Source organism: Centrocercus urophasianus, unplaced genomic scaffold (assembly GCF_019232065.1).
Source record: "Centrocercus urophasianus isolate 14NV4802_14NV808 unplaced genomic scaffold, USGS_Curo_1.0 seq_12, whole genome shotgun sequence".
Taxonomy (NCBI): domain Eukaryota; kingdom Metazoa; phylum Chordata; class Aves; order Galliformes; family Phasianidae; genus Centrocercus; species Centrocercus urophasianus.
The window spans coordinates 27,162,684-27,178,340 of NW_024884364.1; positions in this window are offsets into that span (position 1 = coordinate 27,162,684).

Below are 15,657 nucleotides of genomic sequence, written 5' to 3' on the forward strand. Positions count from 1 at the left end.
GTGGGCAAGTTTTACACATCACAATAGCCTTTAACAAATGTGTGACTACCTCTGATCAACAGCAGACACAACTGTGTATTGCTTAAGTGGGCATGGGAAGTTTGGCATTAGATATTTAGGATAGCAACCCCTGGGAAAAAATCCTGTAGAATAATGTCTGGTCACCACAGATCCTTGGATACTGATTCACTTCAGTGTAGATTTTAGCAGTGTTTCTTGTATCTTTTTATTGTTATTATTATTAGTTTCTATTAGCACAATTACCCAGCGAAACCAAAAAACATCCTGAAATGAGAGTAGACTTTTTTTTCAGAGTAGACTAGGATTAATAGACTTCATTGTGGCCTTCGAAGACTTGAAGGGAGCCTATAAACAGGAGGCGGAATTTACGAGGGTGGATAGTGATCAGACAAGAGAGAATGGTTTTAAACCGAGACAGGATAGGTTCAGGTTAGATATTAGAAGGAAGTTTTTCACACAGAGGGTGGTGAGGCACTGGAACAGGTTGCCCAAGGTGGCTGTGGATGCCCCATCCCTGGAGGCATTCAAGGCCAGGCTGGATGTGGCTCTGGGCAGCCTGGTCTGCTGGTTGGTGACCCTGCACACAGCAGGGGGTTGAAACTAGATGATCACTGTGGTCCTTTTGAATCCAGGCCATTCTGTGATTTTATGATTCTATGATTCTATGATTCATTCTATGATTCTAATAGAAGTCTGTCTTTGAGTTACTTTGAAAATACTTCTATATTTTTCTTCTTCTTCTTAGGTGATATACTGAGAATAATATTTCATTCTAAGTGTAATAGCTGGAGTTTACATAGTGACAGAGCACCTTAAACCACATGCATGTGCACACACACACTCACACACAAAAGATGATATACAGGCACTTCTTTTTTTTTTTAATGTTTTATTTTTCTACAATATCTAAGAACATTATCAGGATTTCTAAGAACAGATCATTCTCCTAAATCACAAACTCTGGTAACATCTTTAAATGAAAGATTGTATAAAGCAACTCTATGTGCCTTTGAAGGCAACTATATGGATAACAGAGAAAAAACTAGAGAATAAATAAAATCTTTATTTATGTCTGTTTGTTGTTTTTATTGCTGGTGGTGGTTGTTTGGCTTTGTTTGGCTTTTTTTTCCAAACAAATGAGATGCTCCTAAATGTAGTTAACAGCAGAATATGACCCTTCCATTATAGCATCTAAGGGCACCACAGTGATTAATTTTATTCTCCCTAGTGCCTTTGAAGATGAGATAAATGAGTTGTCATAGGTCAAATAAAAGTCTGTGGTTGAACCGGGAAAAAAAGTCAGATTTTTTTGTGTCTAGACCTCTGCCTTATCTTTATAATAAATGCTAGTAGCAAAAGGAGACAAGGAGAGAGCTGCTCTAAGATCAATTACTTTCAGAGAGGGAAAGCCAAGAGAATTGGGAAAGTAATTTCTCCATGAGACATTTTAAAATATAGTTTTCATGCATTTTATTGAGCCCACAATCATTCTCTGATCTGGTAAAAAAATAGATAAGACTATACATGGTTTTCATTTTTAATATTTGTTTAAAAAGCGAAGTCATTTCTCTACACTGATGAACCATATTTCACCATAGTTCTCCAGTTTACTACTGTGCGATGTACAACTTTCAGGAGAATAGATGGTCTGCTACTTTGAGGAGAATGGAAGTTATCAAGGTATAAAACGTGATGTCCATTTCTCTCATTTTGACATTTATGTTGTTTCCACGATCCTATTACTAGTGACGAAAATGGTATTTTCCAGGAAAGCTTTTTAAAAAACTTGCTAATAAAAAGAAAAAAACTGAACATCTATCTCTTCCAAACGTACAAATTGTAGAACAAATTGTTGTCCTTCATATGTTCCACAGTTCCTTATTTCTGGCAATATAATTTTAATCTTCTTAGATCCTTGAAAAACACTTAAACATTTACTTTAATGTCTTTTTTTTTTTCTTTCTTTTTTTTTTTATTTATTAAGTTTTCAATCCAAAGACTACCCAGAAACTCATCAAAATCAGATATTTGGCTTTGATGGATTTAACATCAGCTACCAAATCTTCATTTATTTCTAGGGAGTACAAAATACACTTAATGTGCAACTGGTTCTATATTATGTACATAATTGTATAAGCAGACATTCTCAAAGAGTTGTGAAACCTGCTAAAAGCACCCAGAGGTAAATTGAAGATAAAAGAGGTTTTCAGGAAAATGTAGCATGACTCAGATAAAGCTTCTGTAATTAGATTTTGAATGAAAAAGATTTTTTCATTACAGTTAATATTAGCAGATGAATGGAGCATTCTCTCTTACTTGTACATTTTAAACTTATTTTGAAGATAAAGTCAAGTGTATTGCTGAGCTAAAAACAAACTAGCAGCACTAACTTGCACAGAATGCAAGCAATCGTAACTCTATCTATTGCATTCAGATCTGCAACATTATAGGCCCACTTAGACATATAAATTATTAGGCAGTGAAAGTACTTCAAATTTTCAAACTTTGTAACTGAAGTTCTTAGATAGAAACTTAATAACGTTGATACGATTGATTTATATTTCAAAGCTAATAAACTTCTCTATAATCTTTGAGTTCCTAATAGCAGGGCTTAGAAAGAAGTCGCTACCTCACTATTGCCCTCGTAGCATTAGAATTCATTTTCTTTGTATTCTTGTTTGTTGATATACACAATTATAATCTATAGTGCTAGTTTCTGCAATCATGTATTTACAGAAATCTCTGTTTTTTCAACCTAGAAATGTCTCTGAATTTTGAGTTAACTGGAATTAAGGTTTGAATTGACTGATAATAGATATTATGAAATTGTTTATCTTTTAAAAATTTTAGACTGGTAAAACTGCATTTTGAGTGTTTAAAATGAATTGAATTAAGCCCTGGAAAAAAACTCTAGGTTGTTAATGCAATCCTGATTTTCATAAGTCTGTATAATTACGGCTTACTGCATCAAGCTACGAGTTGTACAACTATAATATGAAGAGAGCTGATTCCCATTTAGCTGACATTTCAAAAACTTTGCAAAAAATGAAGTATTTGCTTGGCTCTATTTTTATTTCTGAAATGCAAAAGCTGTAAAAATTATTTTAAGAAAACTCTCTATCCTATGTGTCCACTCTCCAGCCAGAATTCACATCAGTCATAAATGATGTACTTATTTCAATGTAATTGTTTACAACATTTGGTAATTTCTTGACTTCATGACTGCTTTAAGCAAAAATGCTCACTCAGACTGCACCTTCTCTTCATTCTTTTCCTCACCAGAAAAAAAAAAAAAATTTGAGACTAATTATTGAACTACACTTCTCTATTGTCTATCTTGACTTCAACTCTAATTACCCATATGAGACATTATTTAGACACATCTCATTAGATTGTGCTTCACATTAAAATGGAGTCTTATAGGACACGTTTACACTTCTACTCTCTCTTCTAAAGCTATTTAGAAAAAATCAAATAATGCAGGTATGTCACACTTAAAGCAGGCCCTCTACACTGTTTTAGCCTCAACATTTCACATCATTTTTTCACAGCATATGATTCAGTCCTGGTCCAAATAGTTACACTCTCTGACACCAGCAGGTTGAGAGCTATCACGAGCTTCAAATATAAATACAGGAGTAGAAAGTATGCCTAAAATCACTATAACCACATCAAAAATGGAAATAAGTAAACAGAAATCTATGAAATTAGTATATTTTCATACAAACAACAGATTTTCTGAGAAGTTTAGCTCACATGCATACACACAGAAAAGTGCCTAAATTCTAATGAAGGCTTTTTTTGTTTACTCCTGAAGAGGAAAAATAATGATAATTTTGCATTTTCCTTCAGTACTTCGAAACATCATCAAAGACTAGGCATCACTATTTCAAGAAAATGTACTTATTAATACAGATATAAGTAACATTCTTAGTGTATCTTTCCAAAATAAATGACCTTTTGGGCTAAGATAACTATGGTAAAAAAAAAAAAAAAAAAAAAAAGTTGTTTTTGTGGTTTTTTTTCCCTCACATGGTGTGAAGGAAAGTCTTAGGACAGTCTCATTAAAATAATTGAACGATGCACTCCTGTACATCTTTAAAAAAAAAAAAAAAAAGTAATTTTTATGTATTTGGAATTTTGCTTTTTGTTGCAAATTGGGATCAATGTAGTGGCAAAGTGAGGAAATAATAAACCATTCTGACATTTAGTGGAGTGAAAATACGTAAGAAAATCAAGTAGCATCCAGCAGGTTCCCACACAGAATGATACTGTGAATCTTGTGACTAAATGTTCTTAATAAGTTGTGTCCTATGCAGTAACCTTCATCTCTGCTGTCTTATTTACCTCTCTCTATGCCAGCATGATGAAAACTACAATTATAAGAAACAACGCTGAACCACACAAAAATATTCTACCAGCAGAAGTGCAATTGTGTATTCTTACATCACAATATGTATGTATAGGCAGCTCATGTTTTATGGAAAGCATTATTGTATTGGGAATTTGTTCTTTCTGATTCTTTCTGTCAATCATAATCACTATCTAGGCAAATATACAGTTTAATTAAAACCAGAATATATCAATTTTCATGTATTTTACATGGAAAAAAAAAACAACAACCTTTTAATTGAAAAGCTTAGCTTAACTTCGAAGTATGTACAATCTGCAGAGGTCCACTGAGAAATAAAAAAAGTATTTAATTTTAAATTGAGTACTTTAGAAAACATTTTAGAAGATTTTAATTAGAAATTTTAAGTAATTCAGTTTCACGGAGAACAAAGGAAACAATTAAATTAAGTAGATAATTCTCTATGACTTTAGTGATGAGCATTCTCATTACCTGTACATGAGGAAGAGAAACATGTTAGAACAATCATGTATGTTCATTAAGCAGATGAAAGAAATTTAAATATTCTGAATACAAGTGTAAGGATGAAGATTTGTGCAAGGACCTGTACATAACCTTAAAGTTACTACTGAAACTAATCCTGAAGCATTTAGTCTAGCTCTTAAAATATTGAGGAGAAACACATCTCTAGGGATAATAATGATTTATTTTCTTTAAACTTTTTAGCCTCTCTATTACAGTGTGAGAAATAGCTCAGGGGAGAAATATTTTTCATAGGTGAGATATTTTTCATATACATCAAAATGCATAAACTTGTTTTAGTAAAGAAAGGATGAGTCTTTAGAGGGAAAGTACCACAGGACAATGGAAAATATGCCACATTTTAAATCTGTCTAAATGCAATTCACAAAAAAATATCATCACCTCCTCAGGCAAAGAATTACTGAAGACACAATAAGTATCTGAAACTAATTAAAAAAAGAGGTCACAGAAGCGATCAAATATAAATTTCCTAGGAAGAGAAACTGCTGCTGGGATATAAAGGCCTGCCTTTAAATGGGAATATTTTCTAAATTCAGTTGTCATGGCTTTCATCTTTCCTTCCCTTCACTAGCTTCAGTGCAGAGCTTCCTTTCAAGAGATAATAGGAAGGCAAAGCCCAGCCCTGTGGTCTTGTATTAGCCAGCTCACTGCCCTGCAGGCATCCATCCCAGCCTGGATGCCTCTATTGTTCATGTCTCAGGGCAGACTATCATGCTCACTCCATAAAGGCAGCACACTCAGTGGGCATTGCTCTCTGGTGACCCTCAGCTTGACCATCCTTTATGGACAGGAGGGGACTTCCTTGCCTGGAAGTCCTTTGTGAAATGGACCTTTGTGAAGAGCTGTGTGAGTTCTGAAGCAAAAAACTGCCTCAGGGACTGGCACCACTCATGAATCTGTCTCACACAGACTTTCTGACTCTTTTCCTCCTCCAAACAATATTGCCTCTGTCTTGTCTCTCTCTCCTCCTGCTCTCCATATGCCTCATGCAGACAGTAAACTCTTGCTGAGATAGTGACACTTTCTGTATATACCTTTGGCCAAACCTAGTGGGGTAGCAGGATATCAGCAGCTGCACCAGGCCAAGAAGTCTTCTTATCTCTTCTGATGAGAGGGGAGATCACAGAATCATAGAAAGGTCTGAGTTGGAAGGGATCTCAAAGGTCATCTAGTTCTATCCCTCCTGAGGGCAGGGCTGCCAACTACTAAATAAGGCACAATAACAGGCTGCCCAGGGCCCCATCCAATCTGACCATTAGCAGTTCCAGGGATAGGGCTCTGGGCAGCCTATGCCAATGCCTCACTGCCCACTCAGTAAAAAATTTCCCCCTAGCATTTAATATAAATCTCCTCTCTTTTAGTTTAAAATAACTCCCCTTTGTCTTATCACTATCTACCCATGTAAAAAGTTGATTTCCCCCCTGCTTATAAGCTACCTTGTAAGTATTGGAAGGCTACAATGAGGTCTCCCCTGAGCCTTCTCTTTTCCAGGCTGAACAAGCCCATCTCCCTTAGTCTGTCTTCATAGCAAATCCTTGTAGCACTTCCAAGAGTGGCAACTGAATGAAGAAAAGCACTGTCTTGTTGGAAGAATTCTTCCCAATTGCACTGCTGCAGCCATGTTAGGGCATCTTCAGCACAAGAGCTTCTGCCTATTCATCTGTAAAGAATGTATGATAGCAGTCACATCTCTCACAGGATGATTATTATATCAAATGCTACAAGGCACTCACAGTAGGGCTGCCACACAGTACAAATGGGAACAGCTTGGAATACACAAGCTAAAATTTATTTTTGCTCCAAAGAGCAGACTCAAGAATGAGTGAATACCTTGGGAAATTCTGGTATAGTTTCTCTATGCCTGTGTATTTTCTGGATAGTCGTACCATGTGGACCTTGACATTTCCAGGTGAGTGGTTGGAATATAGAGAAGGAGGGAGAGAACATTATGCAAACAGCAGAAGAGTTTCTTCATGAGTGGCAAAGAAGAGGAGAGAAAGCAGTGAAAATGTTAGGAAACCACATGATTTCATGGAAATTCTGTGTCAAAGCCATTGGACTTCTGATTTGGAGCTGTACATGAACTGTGCACATTAAGCCCATTTAAATGCAACATTTTTATCATTGCCCTCAGTCTCTTTCCTATTGTTTTATAATTAGTTCTTGTTTTCCTGTCTTTAATTAAACAGTAAGCTGCATAAAGCACCATAATGACTACTCCTATTTATACAATGTTTGGCACATGGACTTTGGGGCATTGCCAAATGTGAAGGAAAAATAGAAGTGTAGGACATAAAAGTACTGTAAAGTAAGCTCAAACTTAGAACTTTGTTCTTCTAGGCTATATAAACTTTGGGTATTCAGCTCTGGAAAAGCAAATGCAGAGAGACTAGTGGAAAAACAATCAACAGAGAAAAAAAATATAACAATGTATACTCATGCCCAGAGAAATGGAAATATTAGCAGACAAGAACAACCACATTAGAGATCCCAGGCTTGGATCTGTAAGGCAGCACAACGTATGCAGGTGTCTTAAGAAAGGAATCCAAGTAATTTCTATGCCTCAGAATGAAACAAAAATAAACAGTCCCTTTGCTTGTTCCCCTGGACTCTGTGAAGGAGCCGATTATCCTGCAGTTTAAAGAATGATACTTGCTCATAAGTATATTTTGCATATTCAGGAAGGGTATGGGATACTGATCACATACGAACCTTCACTTCCTGGAGAAGACCAACATCTGAAACAAATTACACCAGTGAGATCAGGATCAACCCATTTTTTCATTTTCTATATAATTCCAAGGCTTTTTCATCAGTTGAATAGTTCCACGGCAATTTTGCTGTTAAATTGCGCTAATTGGAGGGCACCTTGTAGCAGGAAAATAGGCTTCCACATATTTTCAGATTTTATTGAGCAATTTGAATTTTATTGAAGTATTTGAACTTAGGTCATGGTGAAAGAGACAAAAAAAGCCCTTTATTTGGCTGAGCACGCATTGCATACCGAATTCTAAACTACTCCTTCAAACCCCTCTTAATTTTTTATTACTTGGAAATTTTGTTTGCCTTTGGTTATAGAAATCTTGATTTTATTTCTGCCATACTCATTTTGTGTTCTTCTGATCTGACCTCTGCACAGTCAGAATTTTTACTCTGTAATTGATTTTGCCAGAAAAGTACATAAGGGTACCTAAAAAAATGGTGATATCAGTAACTACACATAAAAGGTCAAAAGCTGATATACATGTTGCATGGGAAAAATAAATAAATAAATAAATCTGTCCCCAGTAGGCCATTGACACTGAAGGCTGAAGATGTTATGCAATCTTCCTTTTCCCTAATATTAAGATCTTTCAGCTCAGCGAAGGTAAAACACTTCATAACTTCACATGCACATATCTCAACATAGGCAACTGTGTGTGAACATTTTATACGTCTGAACTGCTCTGATTTGTTTTGGAATATATTACTACCCTTTCCGCAGTAGTGAGCTCATCACTCAGCCTTAGCAACTGCTGCTGAGCTGACCAACGAACAGAGAAGAGTGTAGGGTGAATCTAAGTGTTTGACTAGGAGAATAGAGAAAGATGACATGCTCCAGAAAAGCTTTTTCCTGGACCAGGAATGGAGAGTTATGGCAAACAGATGGAGGGAATCAAATCCAAAACACAGTGTGTGACCTATCTCAGATAGAGCCTCCTTCTTGCATTTCGTTTTGGCAAAACTCGAGTATCCCTTATGCCAACAGAATGTTCCTGAGCTGCAGATCTTGTCAGCAGGCTCCAAGTTACAGCCCTCCCCCTCTCAAGACTTAATGGACAAAATAGTTCAGCAGTAAATATTGACTAGATAGAAACATATGCAAAAAGTAACGTAACATAAAACAAAACAAAACTGCTATTCCAGAGTGAAGGAAACTCATTTTTGCCTTCCAGCAATGTGAAACCTTCGGTTTCACATTGGCCAGAGCAGGCAGTTGTCTAAAGGCTCTTAAAATCCACAGATGGGAAAGAAAATGAACTCTGAAAAGGGCTGTGCCCTATTGTTAATCTCCCTAAATCAAAGATGGAAACAGGACTCCATCTCTCTGTTTGACAACAGCATGACAATGCCCCAAGTGAAAAATGGAAGAGTCCGTCTTTGCTAACTCTGCCAAGAACTCAGAGACACACAGAGATTTGCTAACAGACGTATGGGTCAGAAAGTCAGGAACTGAGACAACCAACACAGCATCTAGCATCTGATGGATCAGAGATTCATCACACTTTAACAGCCTCCTAAAAGTGAAAAAATAAAACTAGGGAGAAAAAAACAACAACAAAAAAAAAAACAACAAAGAAAAACAAAGAAGGAAGGAAGGCGAACTAGTGCTAGATCTCAGACTGAAGTCGTCCTGTGTGGCCTGCTTTCCTTTGTATAAGTCAGGAAAAGGAACCATCATGCAGAAAAATGTCATTGATATTAATAGTTATGAGGAGAGTAACACAAAACATTCATGGTGAAGACATTTGAAATTTACAGTCTTTGAATGTGCCAGAAACTCCCGCCCTTTTCAATCTGCCTTCACTGCTTCTCACCAATGCATCCCCCAACCTATTTCAGTGAATGTAAATGAGGTTGCCTTAAATAGCCTGAGAAGCTCTTTGCCAACCCACTCCATTTTGCACGAGATGGCTTTGGGCACAATTGCACTAACAGGAAAGCCAGAAGCCCAGAAAGAGCTGCAAACTTTCAGAGGAGAAGTGATAGCAAGCAGCTTGAAGAAACCTCTTCAGTAAGGATACGTACTGATTCACAGCATATGTGGTTTCAAACAGAACCAACAACTTTTTCCTTTCCAGTTGCCTCCTCCTGTGTAGATTTTTTGTTCTTATTTTTGGCTGTTCCTACCTGCATTGGGTCTGAATGCTTGTTTGCCTCGGATCTAGAGCAGGATCATTTTTTTTTGCTTTGCTCTGAAAGAAGCACTCATTATAAAATATATCAAATCTTATCTTTCTGTGATATTTACAGCTTTCTGCCATCTCCAGACATCCTTCTTAGCTCGGAGTGATGAGGCAAAATTTGCAGACTTATCTCTGTGGGTATGTTTTGGTTTTATGTCTAATGTCAAACACATTCACAGATATCAAAATAGGAAGGAAACTCTATATCTCCACACATATTATTGTACTAGAGCATCTGCCACTGTAACACCTGTGCCCCTGGCTGCCTTGGAGGGTTGTACCAGGTGCAATCCCCAGAGCCTCAATGGAGTTTACTTCAGAATATTCTTGCTGTAGGTTCAAAGCCTTCCTCCAAACTAAGGAGGTGAATGTCACTGGACCTTCAGCACCTTCTGCTGTAGCAAGCTATGGCTGAACTGTCACTGCAAAGGGCAGTTACTTGGAGCACCTGTTTCTGAATCACTGAAGAGCTTAGTTTAGCTTTCTCCTGTCTCTTTGTTATGGGAACTTCTGAGTCTGTTGGAAGAGCCTTGGATTAGGCAAGGGATGGTTTCTATTTATTTTAGATGACTGTTTGTGACTTCTGTTTGGTTTGTGTCCTTTCAGGAGTAGGGTGGTGCTTGAAAATAGGGTGATCTTGTCATTTTCAGAGGTTTGGATGCTAATGTCCTCCTAAATCCTCCTTTAGTCACTGTAAATTGCTGTAAGTTTTTCTGTGCTGGGGTCTAACTATGTCTTTTTATACTGTGAGAACAATGGGATTCAGATGTTGGGGAGGGCCTTGAGGGACTACTGTAATACAAATAATAGATTAGTACAACATGCCACTTGGAGTGTGAAAAACATAGTATAAAATCCCAACAGATGCATTCCTTCACTGTTCTGGCAAATAAAATTGAACAGCAAACACAGAAAGTGGATGTATGTGCACCTGAAGCAAAATCATCTTTCAGCCAGAGAGAATTCTAGTGGAAACTGTTGTGTTGTGTTTGCCAAGTCTCAGTTGTGACTGTAGTGAGCTGCCTTTCCCACATACCTCCCTCAGGCAATGAAAGAATTAGATGCCAGGATTTTTGCTAGCTTGGCATTACACAAAAGGCCTGTGGGCTGGGTACAATGGAATTTAGGCTGGGCAGGGAGGCAGGACACACCAGCATGAGTCTCCAGCAAACAATAGCAACAGCAGGATCAAAACAGCAGGCAGAAAGCATATGCACAATTACCAACAGAAAATATCTGGAGCTACAAGGGAATTACATCCTCAGCCTTGTCCCCGAGCAGGATCCCACTGTTGTTAACGTAACTGCTACTGAATTGGGCATAGATTTCACACAGTGAAATACATATTATCCAAAGGAGGAAGGTGAAAATCAGAGGGATTAACCTAAGGCAATAAATTCCAGTCAATTCCTTCAGGTTAACAGGGCATTAAACTAGCCGACATTCAGACTTCCGTCATGTCACAGAAGCACAGGCACAGAAGGAGCAGAACAGAAATTCAGACCAGTTGTCAACAACAGAATTTGGTACACAATGAAGCAGGGAAATAAATACAGTGATATTTGAATAATAAGTACTCAAAAGAGAAAAGCTGGAGAAAAGAGTCATTCCTTTTGCACAGAAACCTGTTACTTAATCTTCCCTTTTAGAGTGGGAAGATGAGGAGACAACATAAAATGGTTTCTTGATTGAATAGGACATAAACATAAGAAGAGCTAGTCGAAAAACAGGTAATGTTGGGGATGGTACTTACAGGAAAAAAAGGTCTTCTAAAATTATTTCATTAAAAATATGAATCTGTTTTTTTCTTGGTGCATAGAGAAAAGCATTTTTAATTCCACATATCTAAAGTTCTCCTGTTCTTTCTAAGAAGTGTCCCTCATGCCTGAAGTTTTGCACCTTCTGTGTCATATTGACATTGAAAGAGAAGGGAGAGAGAAGGATCAAAATGAAAATATGGCAGGTAAAAATGGGATATTTAACTTTTGCAGAACTCAATAATTTTGTTGGAAAAAAAATGAAGATAAACAGTGTATGTTGCTGGAGAAGAAAGATCTGAATAATGTTCATCACAGCTTTAACAAAGAACCATGAGTAGCTTCAAACAGTTATCAGAAATTGCTTAAAACCATGTTACCAATCCTAATACACTCAGGTAGTAGCATGCAGAACTATGCACACTCAGATAGTAGCATCTTTTGCAAATTAGGCTATGCCAACATTCAACATTTCGACTCAAAACACACACACAGAAAGAAAATTTATCTCATTTTTTGTAACTAGTCAAATTATTTTGTGAAAATCCTTTCTTTGGTATGATTCTGTGGGCTTAGGTTTCGTGCTACAGACAGAAATACATGGTTTTATGCAGCTGATAATTTTCTGTAATTGGCATTGATTTTTGAGTTTGACCTCTGTCTGCTGCATTCTCAGATCATTTTCTAGTTGTCAATACACATGCTCCTGCAATTGAAAAAACAGCTAAAAACAGAACCTGAATAAATGGATCCTGACCATACTGTGTAAATATCTAATAAGAAGTCTTTAAGCATTTCATGGAAGTTTGAAGGTGGGAATTGAATGACACTTAATTTTTGCAGAGGTCTTGCAAATAAAAAAGCGTGCATGAAAAATAGCACATACATCTCCTTAAAAACATTTCCCACTCCTCACAGTAGAGTATTTCAGGAACTTCCAGCCTGGTACTTCCCAGCTTAACAAGTGACAGACATGGAATAGCTTTCAGTTGACTCACAGAAGAAAATTGTCAAGAATAAGGACAGAAAATGTTAGACATTTCAGAAACAGATGCCAATTTGGATTTCACTTTAAGGTAGCTAGTGAGAAGATTTCCAAACTGCTCATGCCAATTTTAAGCAAGAATATAAAGACAAAAACTTTAAGCGAGTTTTAAAATCTTTTTGCAAATCCTGTGATTTCTATATGTTAGTCTCCCAGTGTGATCATAGGGACCAGGACCCATAAGGAGCGCAGCCAAGACTTAGCACAGTTTTCCTTGCTTGCAAAGAGCCAAAACATCTCTATTTACATAGGTTGCTCCAAAAGTAATGCCTCCTGTATATTTCCACAGAAATAAAAGCAGATTAAAAAAAAACAAAACAAAACAAAACAAAAAAAAACACTATTTGATAGGACAAATTCTCAGCTACTAAGCACTGTTTTTCCAATATAGTCACCACCTATTAGCTACGTATTTTCAACAGCCATGAACAAGAACATGCATGCCACACTCATAAACATCTGTACAAGTGGAGATGACCCACAGCCTGAGAGCACTGTTGCTTGGAAAATGTTGCCCAGAGAGTTCATCTTTCATTTGCCCTAATAGATGAAAGTCAGAAGGTGTCAAATTGGGTCTATATGATAGGTGCAGTAGGACAGACCAGACAAGACTGTCAATGGGCTCTATGGTCTTAAAACAGGTATGGGGCCTGGTGTTATTGTGTTGCAAGAGAAAGGTTGTCTTCTCTGGCCTGACTCCAGAAGTTTGAGCTTTCAGCTTAGTCAGTGCTGCAATGTAATGGCTAGAGTTGTTGATTTGTCCAGGTTCCAGGAAATCTGGAAGGATCACCCCCTTTCCTATCCCCAAAGACAATACATATCACCTTACCCACTAGAGCTGTATCTTGAACTTTTTCTTCGGTGAGGAATTCTCATGTCACCACTCCATGGACTGCTGTTTTGACTCTGGCTCACAGTGATGACACCACATCTCATCACCAGTAATGATGTGATCCAGGAAACTGTCACTTTCAGCCTTGTATTAGTTCAGTAGGTCCTAAAATATCTTGCATACAGTGCTTTTTTCTGTTCCTGTGTGAGCACTCATGGGACCTACTTGGTGCAAACTTTGTGTTATTCCAACATTGCCGTCATCTTTCCAAAAGCACGGAAGTCTATATTCATATCCACACAGATTCCTGGTTGTAATCTTCCAATTTGCACAGATGAAGTAATCAAGACTCTTCATTTCGTAGTATGACAGCTGTGTGCAGCCATCTGGAACGTGGTTTGTCTTTCACATCACTTTTGCCATTGCTGAAATGCACCACCCACTGCCTCATTGCACTCATCCACTGTTTGGTCTCCAAAAATGTTCAGCAAGTGTCAATGAGTGGCAGTGGTTGCCATTTTTTTCAAACAGAAGAATTCAGTGACAAACCTTTGCTTCGTATGCACTTACATGTCAGACAGCATTGTGTTAGACTGCCCCTCTGCTGCCATCTGTCACACAGGAACAAAATGAAACAGCATAATGTTGTGAAAGTTCATTCTCTACTGCCTTTCCACCAACAGCTGACTCTGATGTCATGGGCCAATGTATAAAATAGGAGGCATTACTTTTGGAGCAGCTCTTGTAGAATCATATGAAAACTCCTAACATGAATCAAACAGTGAATATCAGGTTCTGGTTACAGAAACAAAACAAAACAAAACAAACAAAAAAACAAAAAAACAAAAAAACAAAAAAAAAAAAAAAAAAAAAAAACAAACCAAGCAACAGTTGGGCTATCAGTGCCATCAGTGTTTATTCACTCTTTTTGGTACATTTATCCCTAACACAAAGCTGTCTTTCAGCAGGGTCTGATACAAAAGCAAGTATGACAGATTTAACAGCAGCATAATGCTGATATGTGGCCATCTGCCAGCAACACTCTTTTCTATAACCTTAATGGACACTTTAGCAGAATAACAGTTGTTGGTGACGGCTCACACACAAATCCTTCAGGTCTACCTGGCGCTGACCTAGGATGGCCCCCAAGGCTCACTTTGTCAAATATCTTTTCGAATACTTTAATGTCATATGGCAAAATGATGGCTTGGTAAATATAAATAAATAACCAAAGTAGCCAGGAATCTTGCTTTGAGATATGGGAGTTTTATTTGTTTTAGCTATTGAGCATTAGAAACTCGAACAACCCTGTTTTATGTGATAGTTTCTGTAATATTCCAGCTGTCAGCAATTAATTCTTCAAAATCTGCTGACACATTGAAAGCTTTTTCTAATGAAGTTTTGGGGTCAGTGCTAACTTGTTCCTACAGCCGTGAATAACAAGTGAAAAAAGCTCTTGCTCAGACCCTGTCTGCAGCGTGACTCATTGCGCCTTCACATTTCCCAGCTGCTGGAAGCAAGAGTGAAGGGCAGGCTCATTCTTCAAGAGAGGAGCTCAGCACACCGGTTTGCAAAGGCTGATGACCGGTTCTTTCTAGTGATTTTTGTGCTGATACCAGGCTCCGGGATATTCACATCAATTGGCAGCCAGGGTGGGTGGGAGAGAAGCATGAGCAGAGCTGCTCCCGGTTACAGAGTAAACAGAGGTTAAGCAGAAGCCTGACCACTCTGCCTCTCCGCTGGAGCCAGGCTGATTGCTGAAACCATTAGAGCAGCAGCCTGGCAGCAGGCGGCTCTTCAGCCTCCAGGCCACCATAAAACAGGAGCTCCTTTTTTCCACAAGAAGAAAAGGCTAGTGTCTCTGAAGCAAGCATTTTACCACATGGGCCTTTTGGTGGAGAGAGAAAGCCTGACACTGTACTTCAGAAAGGAGTGGGGGTTGAAGGGGGCTGTGGAGAGAAAAGCCTGCTATTTTTCTGGTGCTGGTGTACAGCCTTCTTATTTGTCAGGGAAACAAAAACAGGTAGCACAAACAGTGCAGGCAGCACAAGTACATCGAATATGAAATATCGCTGCCTTGTAGTCTCTTTTCTAAGTAAGTCCTTTCTGCACAGCTGCGACTCAAATCCACTGCTGCTGCAGGACAGTGCTACCTTTTCCAT